The following is a 20,153-nucleotide window of genomic DNA, read 5'->3' on the forward strand; positions in this document are numbered from 1 at the left end:
TGTGAAAGTAAAGGGAAAGCCACAGAAGAAATACTTAGGTTCCACCTCTACAGGGCCCTATAGTTCAGTGGATTAAGTGAGCTGTGAATTTATTTAGTGGAAGAAATGATAAAGTGGGTAATTGGGATGGGGAGGGAATGGCAGAGTGAAGGTGAGTACAGATGGATGAAAGGAACACAAAGAGAAAAGAGACTACTAGAGAGAAAGATGACTTTCTCATTTGGCCCCGACAACTGGCTCTGCAGATAATTTTAAACCAATGGATTTGGCAGTGATTTGAGAAAGGGCAGCATCGCGTTAATAGGAGTAAAATTCCCAAGGATACCAGGGTGATGGGGACAGACACCTCATGTGGCTGCTTCTGCATTATTTTTGTTTTCAAGTCAGAGAATTTTCCTAGCCACACCTTAGCTAGCGTTCTTTAGAACCCCAGATTTTGGCACTAGAACAAACCTCGGAGACTTTGCTCAGCACCCTCATTCCAGGGAGGCAAAACTTGGCACCGGAGATGGGGAGTCATGTGCCCAAGTTCACACAATAAATTTGTGCCGGAGCCTTGACTAAACCCTGGGTACTTGATGATGCAGAGGCACAGTGCCTCTTTCCCACATTCCCGTTCCTCACTGATGCATCTCCTTTTTTTCTTTTTCTTTTTTTTAATTATTTATTTGACAGAGAGAGAGAGAGCACAAGCACGGGTAAGGGCAAAGGGAGAAGGAAAAGCAGACTCCCCACTGAGCAGGGAGCCCAATGTGGGCTGGAACCCAGGACCCTGGGATCATGACCTGAGCCGCAGGCAGATGCTAAACCCACTGGGCCACCCAGGTGCCTCCCACCATGCATCTCCTAACAAGAACTTTCTACATGTCAGACACTTTACCTTAGTACGTCTTCCAGGAAAACTTATGGGTAAGAAGTATCATTCCTATTTCAGGGAGAGTAAAACCTGAGAAATTCAATAAGAGGGCCAAGTCACTCCAGAAGTGGAGGCCCTAGGACTTGAATCCAGGGCTGCCGACCTCCAGACTCTGAGTTTGTAACACCCAGCACTGGGTCCTTCTGTCCAAGCCCCTCTCCTCCTTCCTCTTGTGTCCCAGGGGGCCCGGGATCAGGCACTTAAACCCTTGCTCCCTCCCGCTAGTCACTTCCCTTCTTTCCGTGTTGAACAACACAAATAGTCTGTCCTCCTCGCACGTTTGTTTTGCTGGAGGCCTGCCTTATTCCCTGGGAACCCAGAGGAACAATGAGCTGTTACCCAAGCCCTCCGGGGCTCCGCCCCCATCCTGGACCACTTCCTCAGCTTCCCCTGCTCACGCTCACCCCCAGGAGAGAAGACTGCGTGGGGGCCCCTCCAGCTTGTCTACCAAGTGCGTCAATCACTTGTTTACTTGGTTTTCCTGCCTGGCCCGGGGGTTCCGCTGGCTATTTCTTCTCTCTGGAAGTTCTCCTGAGGTGAGCTTTGATCTTCAGAGGGGAAGGGGCAACAGGAAGACGATGAGAGATGCTAGGAGTCTGTCAGCATCTGACTCACTCTGTGGAGGAAAAAAAAAAAAAAAGTCCTCACTTAGAGCAACGCGAGGATGCTGGTGAGAGCTGCATCCCTGCCAAGTGCCTGCATGGAAGGCTTCCTTTTTTTCTGGGATGGATTTGGAAAGGGAATAAAAATTCCGCAAGCCAGGTGCAAATTCTGCTAAGCCTTTCTACACTTAGCTAGCAGTAATATTCACCGAATAATAAACCAACATATAGGGATCTCTGGGTGGCGCAGCGGTTTGGCGCCTGCCTTTGGCCCAGGGCGCGATCCTGGAGACCCCGGATCGAATCCCACGTCGGGCTCCCGGTGCAGGGAGCCTGCTTCTCCCTCTGCCTATGTCTCTGCCTCTCTCTCTCTCTGTGTGACTATCATAAATAAATAAAAATTAAAAAAATAATAAACTAACATATAACCTTTCTGCAAAAAGCCACGGTTGTGGACACTGCCCCCCATCCCCTCCCGCCCCATTGGAGAGCAATGTTTTCCTATGTGCATCTTGCCTTGGATAAGGTTGCTTTTAAAGAAAAAACAAACAAACAAACAGCTGCTTTGGGGTCCTCACAACCCACATTACCATGAAAATGTACCACTCAGTAAGGACAAGTAAATGATATTAAAATAGAGTATCAGTCAGTGTCCCCAGAAGAAACGAAACAGATACTCAAAATGGTTTGACTGAAGAAAATTTCATATGGGACTCTTCAAAGGGGTGTTTGTGGAATTAAGGAAAGAGTAAGGGATGGTGAGGCAGGGAGAGAGAGGGGAAGAATTCCCCTTGACCTCTCTCTTTCCTGCTTTCTGTTCTCTTGATGGTGCTCCCATTGGCAGAACCTGCTAAGGGCCAAAGAACAGAGGCACCTGGGTGCTGTAGTCCATAGAAGTCAGCCTCTTGGGCATAAAGCAAGGTGGACAGGGCAGAGAATGGGTCAGGAGGGGCAAAAGAAAAATACACAGCCTCCTACCTCCTACTCTCTCATTAAAGGCTTAAGAGGTGGTTCTGGATTGCTTTCCTATGCAGAGCTGTCTTTCATGGAATCCAGGATATTACAACAGGATTCCAAGTGCTGTGAAACCAATTTATTAAACTGGCCTGAAAAACCTCAGCATTGTGCTGCTGGTTGTTTATTTTGTTATTCTCACAGCCTCTTGATTAGGGCTCTGAGAGAGGGAGAACCTTGTATTCCTCTTCATAGTACTCTCTGTTCAAGACCCAGAGAGTACCTATGAACTATGATTTCATTACTCCATAGGGTAGCTTTGCTTGGTATGCAAATTTTTATTGGAAAGTATATTATAGAGATGCCTGGGTGGCTCAGTGGTTGAGTGTCTGCTTTGGGCTTGGGTCATGATCCTGGGGTCCTGGGATGGAGTCCCGCATAGGGCTCCCCATAGGGAACCTACTTCTCCCTCTGCCTGTCTCGCTTCTCTCTCTGTGTCTCTCATGAATAAATAAAGCCTTTAAAAAATAAAACAAAAAATAAAATAAAATACTCTTCCATATGTATGGAGTTGTAGATACATGCAGAGTTGAAAATATAGTATATTTGATATCTGTGTGCTTACCACAAAAATTAACAGGACATTAACCAGTACCTCAGAAGTCTTCAAATGTCCTTTACTAAATAAAACCTCCAACTTCTTCCCCAGAGGTAAGCACTATCTTGAATTTTGTGCTAATCATTCTCTTGATTTTCTTTTTTTTTCTCTTGATTTTCTTGATAGGTTAACTACCTAGGTATTTTTTTCTAAACAATGAGCATTCTGTGGAAGCATAAATCTAGCTAAGAATGAAAGGGCAATGTTGGAAGTCATCCAGGAGAGAGATAAGCTAAACAGTCCTTGGGCCAGTCTGGTTTCAGTTTCCTCTTCTGGGGAAGCAGGTGGATAAGGTCATGGATGGGTCTTGGGAAAGCAGAGGTGGACATCTGGTAGGGTTATAGTGGGGCCAGGCACTGGGTATCCAAAAGAAATATGGTCCAGAATGGATTGCTCTGGATTTTCTGCTTTACCACAGCCTACTTTTACCAGTTTCTGAAGTAGATCAAAGCAGAGCACTTCTGTGGGGGTGAAAAGAGCTTGCTCAGCTGATCAGAAAATAAGCTATAGTAATAGGAAAAGCAGTAGCCACATCAGAAATGATTAAGGCAAGTCAGAACATATCATAGGCTCAGCCAGACTCACCCGGGAATTCTGTACTTAGGAGAGAAAAGAAAGAAAGAAAGAAAGAAGAAAAAAAGAAAGAAAGAAAGAAAGAAAGAAAGAAAGAAAGAAGGAAGGAAGGAAGGAAGGAAGGAAGAAAGAAAGAAAGAAAGAAAGAAAGAAAGAAAGAAAGAAGAAAGGAAGGAAGGAAGGAAGAAAGAAAAAGAAAGAAAGAAAGAAAGAAAGAAAGAAAGAAAGAAAGAAAGAAAGAAAGAAAGAGAAAGAAAGAAGATTAATAGCAGTGGGAGTCTTGACGATGACAGCTCTCAACACATCTCTTTTAAGGCACTCTGCTATCATCTGGCCTGGTTGTCCTCTATACCTGGTATCCAGCTGTCAATCTGAGACCATTTACTATCCTCTGGGCACTTTTTTCACCCTGTCCGGTGCTGGAGCACGTGTCTCCTATACTCAATGTCTCTCTTTCTTGGCATACTCTTTTTTTGTGGAGGATATACTCTAGTAACTCCCTGAGGAAAGGCACATGGGGAGAGAAATTTGTTGAGACTGTACAGGTCTAGAAATGTTTTTATTCCATGGTAGTTGACTTATACTTGGGCTGGTTATAGAGTTCCAGGTGGGGGTTACTTTTTTCATCAGTATTTTGAATTTCTCTATTATATTCTTATTTCAAGTGTTCCTGTTGAGAATTCTGAAGTCTTTCTGATTCTATATATTTGATATTATATATATATATATATATATATCTTCTGCTGCTGGTAGCTTGTGGAATTTTTTCTTTGTCCCCAGGGATCTGAAATTTCATTATGATGTATGTGCCTTGTAAGTTTCTTTTTCTTTCTTTCTTTCTTTCTTTCTTTCTTTCTTTCTTTCTTTCTCTTTCTTTCTTTCTTTCTTTCTTCTTTCTTTTCTTTCTTTTTTTCTTTCATTTAGCTGGGTACTTAGTGGGCCCTTTCAATTCATTCTGGGAAATTTCTTGCATTCTTTCTGTAAGAATTTTCTACTCTTCTCCATTTTCTCTATTGTCTCTTTTTTGAAATGCCATTATTCTAAAGTTGGACATTTATGATAGTCCTCTCTTCTTTTTTTTTTTTTTTGATAGTCCTCTCTTCTTAATGGTTTCTCTTATTTTCCTTCTATGTATGTTTGCTCTTTTAGTCAGAAGGTGAGAGTGAGATGAGATTTCCTCAATATTATCTTCCTACCCATTTAATTTTTCATTTCTCCTATCAATTTCTCATTTTCAAGACCTTTTTATTTATTCCTTGAACATTCTTTAAAAATATAGCATCCTGTTCTTGTTTCATAGAAGTTATGTTATTTCTCAAAGTATATTAATCATAAAATTTGGGACACCTGGGTGGCTCCATGGTTGAGCGTCTGCTTTTGGCTCAGATTGTGATCCTTGGGTCCTAAGATCAAGTCCTGCATCAGTCTCCCCACAGGGAGCCTGCTTCTTTCTCTGCCTGTGTCTCTGCCTCTCTCTGTGTGTCTCTCATGAATAAATAAAAAATCTTTTAAAAATCATAAAACTTATTTGGGAAATTTTCTTCCCTGAATAGTTTTTGTTTCTTCCAAATTGCTTTTCCTCTATTTTTGATCTCTGTCTCCCCTAACACGGGCTTTCCTTAGATGTAAACTTGGCTGTATGTTCATGATAATAAACAGGGTAAAAGTAAAAAACTAATTAGAAGTTCTGGGCAAGCTGTGGGGCCTGACAACTTTGAGATTCAAAGTAGGGTGATCTGGCCCAGCTGTTGGTTGGAAGAACACCAAAAATAGGCACTTACTTTTCAGATGGTTGGATTACCCAGGGAATGATCTTCTAGTATCCTGCCATGAGGGTAAGGGGCTAGATGCTAATGTACTGACATCCAGGTGTGGAAATAACATAGACATATAAAGACTTAGTCCTATTGCAGAGTTCTGTTTCCAATGAAGTCCTCAAGAATGGGAAGTGGGAAGGGCACTGTCGGTCCATGCATGCAAAACATGTTGCCACCCTTGTCATACACCAAGCTTGTCATTGCTGTAGTAGAAACTGAGCATCTAAGTGATGGGGTAGGGAATAACAAACATCTGCCAAGTGTTTGTTTTCTTTAAGCCACACAGTAGTAGATACATGCACTTGTGCTCATTTAATATCCACAAGAAGCCTGCATTATAGGCATACAGGAATTATTGACAGTTTGTCCTTTTTATTCCATTTGTTTTGAAGAATTGCCAGTTAAGACTATATTAACTAACTCAAAGTCAGACAGCTATGAGGTGACAAGAGTTAGGATTCACATCTCAGTCCTTTGGTTCCTAGGCTCTGTATTTTTATTTATTTTTTTAAGAAAGATTTTATTTATTTATTCATGAGAGAGAGAGAGGTAGAGACATAGGCAGAGGGAGAAGCAGGCTCCATGAAGGGAGCCCAATGCGGGACTCAATCCTGGGACTCCAAGATCATGCCTTCAGCCAAAGGCAGATGTTCAACTTCTGTGCCACCCAGGTATCTCTTTATTTTTATTTTATTTTAAATGATATTTTTCTGACCAAAGAAATACATGCTACTATAGATATTGTAGAAAACATGTACATTTTCAAATACTTGGGACGCCTGGGTGGCTCAGCAGTTGAGTGTCTGCCTTTGGCTCAGGGCATGATCCTGGGGTCCTGGGATCGAGTCCCACATTGTGCTCTTTGTGTGGAGCCTGCTTCTCCCTCTGCTTGTGTCTCTGCATCTCTCTCTCTCTGTCTGTCATGAATAAATAAACAAAATCTTTAAAAAAAAGAAAACATGGAAATTTTCAAATAATTTAAAAATGTATATATAAGGCCATCACTGTGTAACATTTTTTCACAGGAACATGACATAATTTATAACAGTGTATCATTTATTTGACTGTCTCCTAATTTGAATCATTTAGACAGGTAAACCTATGCTCTTTCCACTACATAGCTTCAGCCAAGGGCAGCAGGCATGGACAGAGGTCAGGATCAGGAAACAGCAGGGTTCCAGGCGGGTCTCTAGGTAGAGAGCTGCTGATTAAGGGTAATTTATATGGATTCGGTTCAGTACCCTGGAGAGCTCCACATAGTCATATTCTATTGAGGATGCAAAAGAACAATGGCTGGAGTTCTCTAGGGTTCTGCACTGCTTCTCCAGAATAGAATACAAAAAACAAAACAAAACAAAACAAAACAAAACAACAGGGTAGCCCGGGTGGCTCAGCGGTTTAGCGCCGCCTTCAGCCCAGGGCCTGATCCTGGAGACCTGGAATCAAGTCCCACATCAGGCTCCCTGCATGGAGCCTGCTTCTCCCTCTGCCTCTCTCTCTCTCTTTCTCTCTCTCTCTGTGTCTCTCATGAATAGATAAATAAAATCTTTAAAAAATTAAAAAAAAAAAAAACAAGCCATAGACACACACACACACACACACACAGCTGGGATTGGGGATCTTTTTGTCCCTGAGGGATTCAACTTCACTACTCTCCAGTTCAAACAGCATTGGGATAGGTCATTTTTCTCACCACTGTTTTTCATGCTGTTCCTTTAGCTGAGAATGCTTGGTTAATTTCGACTCATCCTTTCATGTTCAATTTAATCATTAATTTCTTCAAAAAGCTTTCTGAGCTCTTTTTGCCTTCTTCCTCAAAAAATTTTCCCTTTTCTTCCTCTGCATCCTTATCATTATATATGCTACACTAAATTACAATTGTTTCTTTGTCTGTCCTCTTAGTTAGACATTGAGTTCCTTGAGGGCAGGGACTGAGACTCAGTTATTCTTTGGCCTTAGTAAATACCAATTAATAATATTTAATATTTAATAAATGATACATTATTTGTAGGCAATTTGGAGCTTTTGAAGGTAGTTCTCAACTAGGGGTAATTTTGACCCTAAAGGACATTGGGTGATGTCTGGAAATAGTTGTTGTTGTTGCAACTCAGTGGGGTGGGTGCTACCCAGTGGGGTAGGTAGAAACCATGGATACTTCTCAACATCTTACTATGTACAGGACAGCTTCTACAAAGAATTATCTGCCCTTGAATGCTATTCATACAGAGTTCAGGAAATGCTGTTTTAGAATAATGAAATGGATTCAATCACATTTAAGTCTTCCGAGGGCAGAGAATCCATCTGGCTCATTTTACAGATGAGAAAACTGAGTTAGTTGGTTGTAGGGTTAGGGCAAGAACTTAGACCATGGCACTCTTTCCACACAGTTGCACTGGCTGACATTTCTTTTTAACCATCCATACTCTAAGTAGTGTAGGAACAGAATAGTTTTTTTAAATGCATATTATCCTGGGTACACGAAGCAGGTTTTGGGGAAAAGGATGAGACTGTTCAGACTGGGGAATAAAATACAGTCACAGAACAGGTACAGCCAGCCTCATCCCATCCACCACCCTTCAACATTGGTCTCTCTTTTCTGGAAAGATATACCACCCACAAATCTAGGACTGAGTGAGAAGAAAGATATCTCTCAATGGCTCATTTCTGAACAATTCAATCTGCTCTGGGAAATGAGAGATTAGCTTATGGAAGAGTGAATCATTTTAAGCCACTCTGCATTAGAATCAATTAAAGCTCCAGAGGGCCCTGGCTGCCACAGGAGAATTCACTCTAATTGCCACAAACCAAGGGGATCCACTGTAATTTTCCTCCTATCAACGAATAATAGCAATCTCCAAGGGAAGCTTTGAACCAAATGTGATGGTTATCTCCCCCTTCAAGTGCCTCAGATTTAGAATGCTCCTGATCCCAAAGAGTGCCCCACATGTACTTCTCATGAGCCAAACCTGCCATTTTCCCAGCAGTAATCACAGGCCTGGGCTTCTCCCATTCAGCTCTGTTGACTTAAAAAAGCCAAATGGTTCAGGCACAATACACGATGAATCAGCAAAGGAAGGAAATGTGGAAAAAAGAACCTGTATGGCATCTTGAATAAAAGTGCTTTCCAATAAATTTGGTGAATTGTCTTCAAGGGAATCAGCTGAATGTGTTAATCACTTATTGTATATCATAACTGTCTGGTGCATACGTGATTAGCTGGAAATGATATTTGTGGGTCTACTGAGGCTCTGAAATATGTGCAGGGAAAGCTGGATTTTGTAGAAGGAGCTCAACTAAGGCTAAAGTTTGCCTTGGAGCATAAAAAGCTTTTCCTGTATTGGCTGCTAATGGCATGAGAACGTGAGGAGGCTACAGGAGTGGGGGGAGGTGAGGGGGACAGAAAAGGACAATAAGTATCAGGTTCTGACAAGGAAATGCTATCTTACCACCTCTATTCCTTGTCCTCTTCCTCTTCTCTGCCTTCATACAGCAACCCTCCCACTCACAAACACATACACTGGGGAGTCGTTTACTAATTCAAATTTGGACTCAAATGATCTGAGTTCGAATCCCAGTTCTCCTTTTCTGAGAATGATTCTTCACATATAAATTTGGACCAATCTTTTTTTAAAAGATTTTATTTATTTATTTGAGAGAGAGAGCATGAGTGGGGTGGGGAAAGGCAAAGGGAGAGGGAAAAGCAGACTCCCCATTGAGTAAGGAGCCTGACACAGGGCTCCATCCCAGGACCCCGCTAGAGATCATGACCTAAGCCAAAGGCAGATACCTAATGGACTGAGCCACCTAGGTGCCCCTGGACTAATAACCTTAATATCCCCAGCTTGTCAAGGAAGTTTATATGAGATGATGTATATTAAAGCACATGGCTCATGAAGGCACTAAATAAATGTTCTATTATCACCACTGAGTTCAGTCTCTGCTTGGGTAATTTTATAAGGACAGAAAGTCTGGTCCGGGGGACTAGTGAGATGAGAATCATGGATAGGGATGGTCAAATCTAAGAAAAGAAACCTTGAAGTTTTGAGGTCTAATGATTTTCCAAACCCCCTTACCTGATGTAAAACAGTTGGGTTGGAAGTTAACATAACTTTTAATACAGCTATGTATTTAAGTTTCTAGAGAATGGATTTGTCACTGAGCCAGCTTGGAGAAGATCTAAAACTTTTAGGACATTCCAACAACCTGGGGCTTAGAGTTCAAAGAGAATGTCAAACAAGAATTACCTTGCCAAAGGTCCAAAGAGAGAAAAATGTTGTCACCATGAAAGAAAACAGAGCTCAATTGGTGAATCTGCACTTAAATACAGGGTGATTGTATGTCCCTTAAGTGCAAGGGTGCACACACCCAACTCTTCATCAGAATCACTGAAATAATTTTACAAAAATATATAGATTCCTGAGCCCCACCCTAGAGATTCAAGGGCTATTGAAGGTCTCAAGATCCTGTTCTTTTTTATTAAAGGGCCAAGGTGATTGATTAGTCTGGGAAGTCTGAGAAGAAGGTAGAAACAAGCCATATCAGTCAGGTTTGGAAATAGCTCAGAGGTGGATGGATCAGGTCCATGGGCTCCTGCTTCAGAAGTGACTCATTGAGTATAAGCTTCTCTACTCCATTTCCCTTTGTAAAGACCTGACCCATGTCTCTCCAAAATAATGTGAGATTTAGGAGACGCAACTTGGAGCTGATTTTTACTTAGGAGGCAGTGACTTTGGAGTATGTGCTTGAGAAATGACAATCTCTGACAGTGAAGTTCACTGGCATCATCAGATGTGTTTTTGACACTCAAGTGTCGTACAGTGAGACCCAACCTTCATGATCTCATCTCCTTATATTCCCACCAGGCACACAAAGTATCTCCCAATATACTTTGAACTTCTCTAATATTTTTCACATTTTCCTCCACAATCTGCAATGAACTCAACTTCACTAATAGAAGCAATATGACCTACTGATTAAGAGCCTGGCTTTGGAACTAAGGCAGGCTGGAATTTTGGCATGGTAGTGAGCCACTTGTATGATACTGGTCAATGCCCTCGAGATGGCAGAGCAACAAAACAGAAGAAGCCTGGGTCACTGCCCAATGGTACTCTCAAGTGATACCTAGAAGGAAAACATAAATTTTTATCTTGTTCGAGCTACAATTATTTTTGCTCTTCATTCAAAAATCTTAAACTATATCCTACTAACTAGTAAACAAACCATTGTAATACAGGTCATAAAGGCTGCTATAGAGGATCTGGTTGGTTCTAGGTGAACATATTGAGGGAACCAAGTACCAGCTGAAGAATGAGGCCTTCGACAATTTCTAGAGAAGGAGATGTTTTGGGGTTTTTCCTCTTATTTATTTATTTATTTATTTATTTACTTTAAATATTTATTTATTTATTTATTTATTTATTTATTTATTCATAAGAGACAGAGAGAGAGAGAGAGAGGCAGAGACATAGGCAGAGAGAGAAGCAGGCTCCATGCAGGGAGCCTGATGTTGGACTCGATCCCAGAACTCCAGGATCTTGCCCTGGGCTGAAGGCAGGTGCTCAATGGCTGAGCCACCCAGGAGGTGTCCCTATTTATTTTATTTTAAAACAGATTTTATCTATTATTTGATGACAGAGAGAGAGAGAGAGAGAGAGAGAGAGAGAGAGAGAACAAACAGGGGGAGCTGTAGAGGGAGAAAGAAAAGCAGGCTCCTCACCGAGCAGAGAGCCCAACATGGGGCTCGATCCCAGGACCCAGAGATCATGACCTGAGCAGAAGGTAGATATTTAATCAACTGACCTACCCAGGTGCCTTGAGAAGATGTTTAAGTCAATTATGTAAGATAAATGGCACTTTAATATAGGAAGGGAGAAAAAGGTGCCCCAGATAAAAAGGGAAAATGTGGGCAAAGATATTGAGGTAGGATATATTGAGTATAGGATGTTTGAGAAATTACAAATTATCATAGAAGATAAGTAGGGTTTTGATGGGCAATGGGAAGTAATGGGCTCAAATGTGGGAGTGGATTTGTGTGAGGGGAAAAAAGAGAGTGTGGTGGCATGATAAAAATTCTAAGCAGAGAATCCCTCACTATGGAATTTCTCCATGTCTTGAGTGGCTCCTGGCAAGGAAGGAGACTGAAAGCCAACAATAAGTGCTTTATGGTTTCCCCTATTTTCAGCTTGCTAATGGAAATCCCAGATTCACAGAGGGCTCAGTCTGATGTCCTTGCCAGCCGAATTGCTTGAGAGGCGGACAGGAATCCGCAGTGGCTCCTACACTGTGGGAGGCTGGTTGACTGATAGGCCTAGCAATACACCACAAATCAATCTCAATGTGAGGCCAATGGTTGAGTAATTTACCCCTTACCTATTAAGGTACTGGGAAGAAGAGGTTTATTTTAGTTCTAACAAGTTCTGGAGAGAGATAGGAGTCTGGGAGAAGGCAGAAACAGAAGCCATATGTCAGTTTTTCGACATGGAAAAAATTTGAACTCAACCATCTCAGATGAATAGTATCTTCCTTAGTCAAAAACCTACCAACATACCAATTCTCCACATGCATTCCAATTTGTCTGGCTTAGGAAGATGCTCTTTTCTTCCCTCTGTTTCTTCCCAGGCCTTTGGTTACCCCTAGTATAGATCATGCTGGTTTCCTACTCTCTTAGCTTTGCATGTTTCCATGTTGACTAAGCATCTACAATGATCCAGGTACCGCCGGATACCTCCTATTGGCGCAGCTCATCTTGATATCCTCCTGTGAAGTATCATCCTTCCATTTATAGATAAAGAAACAAAGGGACAATTGCTTTGTCTAAGGCAAAATAAAAATTAGAGCTGGCGGTTTCTGTTTGTTTGATTTTTACAACTCAGTGGATTACCATAGTGATTACTCAGGGAACCACCACTTAAGTCAAGAGAGAATTTTGTTAACGTCCCTCTCCCCTCAAATCACAACCTTCTCCCTCTTCACCTCTGAGGCCTCTCCTGGTTCCAAATTTCTGCTTTCTCCCCCACTCCATGCCACTTCTGTAAGCCTCTCTCATTATAGTAAAGGAAATGGAGCAATAAAGAGGATAAGAACTTTCCTAGGATTATAGAGATAATGTCAGTGCTAGGACTTGAATCCATGTGTTTAAAGTCCTCTCTGTACCTTGGTTGGTTCCCTCCTCTCAGCTTACTTAAGTCCTTCATGTCTTTCCAGGCCAATCAAATGCCATCCTCCTCCATGGAGCCTTTTAGACCACCCTGGCCTCTCTGGTCTTTTCCTCCACCTGGTAAGTTCCTGCTGTGTATTCCACTGACAGAACACTTAGCAGATAGTGCCAGGCATTACTTATCTTTTCACTTTCTTATTTCATCTTCCCAGAGAGTTTGTAAATTTTTTGAAGACTGGGGATCACAATTCATACCTGTTTGTATGCGTAGAACCTTGAAAGTGGTCTGCGCAGAGAAATAGCAGAAATCAAGTGGATTCCTGGGCTCTGGAGTCAGACTCAGGTTCAAATTGTGGCCCTGCTGGTTGCTCACTTATGTCTTAGTGAATTAATCCCAACCAAGTGCATTCCTGAAGGGTTGTTAAGAAAATTAAAGAGCATAATAATTTGCATAATAGCACAGTGCCTGGCACACGTGAGTCACTCCACAAAGATCCACTATTATTTGAGCCAAACAAGTATCCATCATTGATAGGGAATTACTCAACTGGTCCTCAAAGTTAAAGAAAAGGTTTTCTGTTTGTTTAAAGAAGAATTCAGACAGAAAATCTGTCTGTAGGATATAAATCTAGAAAAGTAACACACAAGTTGGAAGGAGGCCAAATATTTTAAGAATTGCCTCACTTCACCTCCATCCTGTCCACCTTACTACAGGAGCAATAATGGCTCCCCAGGGTGCAGGGCACTAAAATGACTAAGAGCTGAGTAGGTGACAACCAAGCAGAGTCAGGCGCCCTGGCGGTATTCCCGCTGCTAAGTCATGCAGAAGGGGCCAGCTTTCCCTCTAAGCCTTAGCAGCAGCTAATGCCATTAGGATGAAAGATGGGCCCATTTGGGCCCCAAACCTCTGTGCTCAGGCCAAACTCTGGAAGGTCAACGGCTAGAGAGAAATGGAGGAGTTACCAGGGAAGAGACTAAGCAGCCAATTTTGTCAAGAATCAGGAAATATACCACTCTGGGTGCATGTGTATATATTTTAGCAAAACAGCCCCTTTCTTCGAAGGACTTTAAAGGGCAAAAGCTTGCCTTCCTCCCAACTTTATTCCCATACATAACCAGTGAGGAACAAGCTCACCTGAAGCACAATGCCTACTGCGTTATGCTTTATGTGCATCCTCAACTTGCAAAGAGTTTCTCCTCCAAACACTTACAGATAATTTTAAGGAGAGTCTGGGGATGGGATTTACATATAGATTATCTTTGCTATAATTCTGTGGCCTTTGTCTGATCACTGTCCTACAACCCACAAGAGGCATTTCTCTGAGCATTAGAGATAAGAGCTAAGCACAATGGGACTCAAAACAACAATAGGGACGCCTGGGGAGCTCAGTAGTTGAGCGGCTACCTTTGGCTCAGGTAGTGATCCTGGGGTCCTGGGATGGAGTCCCACATTGGGCTCCCCACAGGGAGCCTGCTTCTCCCTCTGCCTGTGTCTCTGCCTCTTTGTCTGTGTCTCATGAATAAATAAATAAAATATTTTTTAAAAAACCAGAACAATGTCAGGTTAAAGCAGAAGAGGGTAATAATGAGGAAGGTTCAGATAATGGGATTAGGCAGGACTAGGGGCAGGAGGTGGGGGGGAAATAAATACCCTCATCAGCTTGCCTTTGCTGGTGTCGGTTTCCCCATATTGAAATAAAAGGAAGTCATATTACTCCTCAGCCTGAGTTAGTGACTCTCCTCTGCTCCCTCAGACCTTCAGGTGTAATTGTCTTTTAATGAGCCTGCCTCTCCAACTAGACCTTAAACTCCTAAGGGCTGGGACTGTATTTTATGCCTCTCTGCATCCTCAAAGCCTGGCACAGGGCCTGGCCTGTAGCAAGATTTTAGTCAACAACATTTGCTGACTGAATGGTCTCTGAAGTCCTTGGAGGACTGAATCATAGAATGACTGGATTCTGTCCTCTGCAGTGCTCAACGTAACACGTGGGCCAACTCATCTTCCCAGAAGCTGGCCCAGGCTGCTTCGCTTGAGGCACTGTGGCCATCCCTCCTCTTCTTTTCTCTTTCTTATTCCCATCTCCAAATATCATTCTGTTTAGACTGTCCAAGTCTGAAGCCCTGTTTTTGGGGACGCCTGGCTGGCTCAGTGGTTGAACATCTGCCTTTGGCTCAGGGTGTGATCCTGGGTCTTGGGATTCTTCTCCCTCTGCCTATGCCCCTGCCTCTCTCTCTGTCTCTCTCATGAATAAATAAACAAAATCTCTCTAAAAAAAAGAAAAATAAATGAAGCCCCGTTTGCTTGCTTCCAACTTCAAGACAGGGGTCTAGTGAATGTGAACTACCAACTAGCCCCCCTGGCTTACTTCCCTTTCTGTCTTGCTTAGGTCTTACATGGGTCTTGCCTTAGATTCTCTTGGAAGAAGATCCTGAGATAATGATTTGAATGGAAGAAGCTTACTGGGGAAGTGAGTCCTGGGAGCACTGCCAGCGGAGCAGGGAAGTGAGACAGGAAAGAGAAGAAAAGTGATATAGGATGCTTTCATTAGCAGATACTGCTGTGGGCAACTGAGGCTTGCTCTACCCGGTAATCGGGAGACTCTATGGAACACACCTCAAAGTCATCCCCCATGAGGGGTGAGGGAGCTGGGGTATTCATCGGCCAACTCCCACCCAAAATTGGTTGGAGGCTATTTGAGGGGTGTGGGGAATAACCGCCCACTGCCGCTAGTCTGCCTCATGCACTAGTTGAAAGTACTTGAGCAGCCACAGTAAGCCCACAGGTGTTACAGAAGAACTCATCAGCCAGTGCAGCCATAGTGTGATCTGAGGAGATAGGGACAGCAGTGCCAACACCTTATATGACATATTCTTAGCCTAATGCCCTACAAGTCTTCCATTCTCTCCTCCTGGTTTGTTCTACTTACATTAACATGAAGTTCTCAACATTCCTGAGAGGTGGCTGGTCAGCTTCTGATTGAATACTGCCAATATTGGGGAGCTCACTGCTCTGAGGCAGCCCATGCTAGTGCTGGAATAATTGAGTTGCTGAAAAATCTTTTTTTTTTTTTTTTTTTTTTAAGGTTCCACATGTTCCTTGTAATTTCTGACTGTTGACCTTAAGTCTGCCTTTTGGATCCCCACAGAATGATTCTCTTCCTCCATTTACAATAGCTCTTTTAATAGTTTCTAAAAGTAACTAGTGTATTTTCACTATGATTCCTCTTCTCTGTTCCAAATCATCCATTGCCTTTACCACTCTTAATATAATATGGTCTCTAGACCAGTTATTCTTAGCCCAGGGCAAATTTATTTATCTAGTTATTTCTAGACATGTGACACTGTCTAGAAGCATTTTTGGCTCTTACAACTAGCAGGGAATGCTACTGGCAACAATGGGTTGTGGCCTGGGATGTTGCTAAGTATCCTAGGAGGCAGGGCACCTGGGTGGCTCAGTGGTTGAGCATCTGCCTTTGGCTCAGGTCATGATCCCGGGGTCCTGGAATCGAGTTCTGCATCAGGATCCCCACAGGGAGCCTGCTTCTCCCTCTCCTATGTCTCTCCCTCTCTCTCTGTCTTTCATGAATACATAAATAAAATCTAAAAAAAAAAAAATCGAAAAACAAAACCCTAGCTTACAGTTATTTATCTGATTTAGAAAGCACCAGGACAGGGACGCCTGGGTGGCTCAGCAGTTGGGCGCCTGCCTTCGACTCAGGGTGTGATCCCGGGATCTGGGATCAAGTCTTGCATCAGGCTCTGGGCAAAGATCCTGCTTCTCCCTCTGCCTGTGCCTCTGCCTCTCTCTCTCAGTCTGTGTCTCTCATGAATAAATAAATAAATCTTTTTAAAAAAGAAGAAAAAGAAAACACCAGGTCTAGATGGTTTTACTACTAAGTCCTATCAAACATTCAAGAAAGTTAATTCCTATTTTATTCAAACCGTTCTAGAAAAGGGGTGTGTGTGCAAAGATGGAGGTGTACTTTAGCTTATTTCATAAAAGTCTGTAAAATAACCACTAAGCTGAATCGAGCTTTGAATTCTATATTTTATAAAGTGACTGGGTTATTCCAGGAATGTAGGATGTTTTAAGAGAAAATCTATTAATGTAACTCATTACATTAATAGATTGAGGAGGTGGCAAGGAGTCAGGAATGGACCACAAGCACACAGAGAAATCTTCTTTTTGAGTAAGTTTTTCTGCGTCACAAAACCCACAAAAATTCTGTGACATAAAATAAGCATTTGTTTTTTATACATCTTGGGGGAAGCTAGGGTCAGTTATTTGAGGCTGGGCTCAGCTGGGCACCCCAGCTTTAAACGGCAGGTCTGTGGGTCAGCTGGGTGACTATATCCACATGACTCATTATTCTTGGACCGGCTGGCTAGCTGATGCAAGTTCATCTCGTGGCAGTGTGGAGTATTGAGAGGGTGCAAAGCCGCAACGGGACAAAGATGCTTTGAGCCCCTGCTTGCATAATGTCTGCCATTATCCTATTGGTCAAAGCAACCTGCATGGCTGAGTTCAAAGTCAAGGAATGGGAAACTATACTGCGCCTTTTATGGCACAGATATAAGGAGTGAAGAATCGAGGCCAAAGATTTAATATATCACAGGGCATGTGAATATTTTATTTTTAACTTACAAATATGATAATTTTATGTACACGTACAGGTTTGCCCCAGGTGTGTATATGTATATGTATATATGCATATATGTTCATATATATATATAAACTTGGTATGTGCAAACTAGTTCATAAGAAATGTAAATTTCACACATTAGGTACACTTCAGGACCTTTCTTATTTACCAGCCTCATTATCTTATTCAAAAAGGAAATGAAGGGGCGCCTGGGTGGCTCAGTGGTTTAGCCCCTGCCTTTGGCTCAGGTCATGACCCCGGGGTCCTGGGATCAAGTCCCACATCACGCTCCCCGCAGGGAGCCTGCTTCTCCCTCTGCCTATGTCTCCGCCTCTCTGTGTCTCTCAGGAATAAATAAATCAAATCAAATCTTAAAAACATAATAAAAAAATTTAAAAACAAAACAAAAAAAGAACAAAAAGGAAATGAAGTTTGGCAGTTGTTTTTCTTCTTTTTCATCTTTACTTTTTTTTTTTCATTCTTTCAACCTCTCCCAAGAAGGATTTAAAGAGGTTTACAAAACACTGAGACAAAATAAATGTATAATAAATCAGAAAATAAGGCAAAGGGAAAATAAGGTTTCCAAAGCAAGATGGGGCTGGAATGGCATTAGTGCTTGGCTGGACAGTCTTCATTTCCTCCTCCTGATCCTCTTTCCCTCCTTCCTACTGGTCTGTCCTCCTTTAAGGGCTTCCCTGTCTTGGGCTTTTCCTATACTATACAGGTCTCACAGGGTCTGACAATCACCGTCTCCTCTTGCTGCTTCATCCTAGAGGCTGGTAACACCTCCTACAAGCCATCCCCAACTGGCTCCCTTAATCCCGCCACATCTTTGTAATAACTCCTTCATGAAACTCATCTTAACCTGTTCGAAAGTGTCATTTTTCCTGCTAGGGACCCTGATTACAAGAGCCCACAAATCACATGCCTTAAGTGTAAATACGCACTAGAAGTAGACCATAAACACAGCTCTCAGGTCTCAGTGTGATTACCAAGTGGGAAACACAATCGATAAAAGAACCTTTAGTCCCTTGAGAGAAGTAGACCTACTCCTCCCCGCCCCCTCCCCCCTCCCCACGCACACCCAAGAGAGGCAATTTTCTCTGCCCTTTTTTCTCTAAGAGGTCATTGTGGTGTAATGACCCCATTCTTTTCTGTCTTACAAACCATCTCTCTCCTGGGCTCGGTCCTCCAATATCTTCCCTCCTTATCTGCACTCACCCTCTAATTGATCTCATCTAGTTTTATGGCTTTAAATATCACACACATGCTGATGATTCCCAATATGCATCTCCAGTCCTGCCTTTTCCCTGAACTCATTTTCACCACCCAGTTGCTTACACTGAGTATCCCATAGGTATCTCGGACTCCTGGCATGTCCGAAACAAAACTCTCCATGCTCATGCCATACCCCTCTCTTCCTAGTCTTCCCTCATTTCATTAGATGGCCCCAGCAACCAAAAGGACCAAAGGAGCACCACCCGGGAGCCCCTGGCTGGCTCAGTCAGTGAAGCACGCAACCCTTGATCTCTGGGTCACGAGTTTGAGCCGTACGTTGAAGAGATGACTTTAACACGTTTTTTACTTGGTTACTCAGAGTGTGTGTCTGAGGGCGAAAGAGGATGGCAGAAATCTATCACGCTCCATTCTTTTTTCCACACATTCTGCATCCAATCCATCCACACATCATGTGGCTCAGATCTTCAAAATATATTCAGAATCTGACCACTGTCATCACCACTACTCTAGCCCAAACAGCCATAGTCTTTCTTGTCCTACTGTGCTTCCAACTGGTTTTCCTTCTTCTACTCTTGCACTCTTCTGGGGGTCCCAGCTGAAGCAGCCAGTGTGATCCTTTAAAAATATATCATATCCTGTTGTCTCCTATTCAAAATCTTCCAAGAAGTTATCATCACACTCTGAATGCAGTATAAAGTCTTCACCATGCCTATAAGGCCTTATGTCTGGATATCTGTGACTCTTTATTTTCTTCAATTCTCTCCCTCCCTCTGCTCTGGTTATGCCAGCCTCTCTGATGTTCTAGGAGCAAGTCAAGCATATACTTAAGGTCTCAGGACCTTTGCACCTGGTGTTTCTTACAACTGAAACACTCTTTTCCAGATACCTACATGGTGCACTCATTTCATTTAGGTCTCTGGGGGAAACAGCTACTCCTCCGAGAAGACTTCCTTGGTCATTAACTCTAACTAGTCCTGCCGTCTTTAATCCTTACTTTATTTTTCTTCACAGCACAGATCAGTACTGACATCACATTAAATATAAATATGTAGTTATGCATTTGTCTATTTAGAATGTAAGTGCCAATAAAATGGGTTTATTTCATTCACTCCAGCATTTCTGGTGCCAAGTACAATACTTGACACACAGCAGGGTCTTGATAAATATCTGCTAAGTGAACGCAAGGCTCCATTCTCCTTTGTCTAGTTTCTTGACTCCAACTCAGCAAGCTCCAAGAGATATTTGAGTCTCATTTATGTGAGTGGCACTTAGCTAGATGCTTAGGGCTTTAAACGTCTATTTAACATCTCTCTGTGTGTCCCTCATGAATAAATAAATAAAATCTTTAAGCAAAATCTATTTAACAGACACCTGGATTGTGAACTTCTGGGCGAGTAGTGACTGGGAGAAGGCCCAAGGGAGCCCTCAAGGTACCAGCAGGTTCTTTTTCTAGGCGGTGCTTATACAGGTGCATTCGTAATCACAAACCTATTGAGCCCTACTCTTAAGATTCGTGTGTGTTAAATTGCACCCTAAGAAAAGGTTTCTGGTTTTAAGTTTCTGAGCCATCCAGGCCCATGGAGAGGCAGTTTGCA

The 20,153-nt window shown here is 42.5% G+C and overlaps 1 long non-coding RNA gene across 6 annotated transcripts in view; it reads right to left on the reverse strand.

Moving 5' to 3' along the window:
* The window catches only part of LOC144317574 (uncharacterized), a 62,335-nt gene that overhangs the window by 41,745 nt on the left and 437 nt on the right, over positions 1-20,153 (reverse strand). For 4 of the 6 annotated variants that reach the window (XR_013383581.1, XR_013383584.1, XR_013383582.1 and 1 more), the window contains exons 2-3: positions 1,321-1,532; positions 881-946 (exon numbers count right to left, since the gene is read on the reverse strand). This is a non-coding gene — a long non-coding RNA (uncharacterized LOC144317574). The remainder of the gene's footprint in view (positions 1-880; positions 947-1,320; positions 1,533-20,153) is intronic. The other 2 variants (XR_013383583.1, XR_013383579.1) reach the window with 1 other exon arrangement.

This window comes from Canis aureus, chromosome 7 (genome assembly GCF_053574225.1).
Source record: "Canis aureus isolate CA01 chromosome 7, VMU_Caureus_v.1.0, whole genome shotgun sequence".
In the NCBI taxonomy this organism is placed as follows: domain Eukaryota; kingdom Metazoa; phylum Chordata; class Mammalia; order Carnivora; family Canidae; genus Canis; species Canis aureus.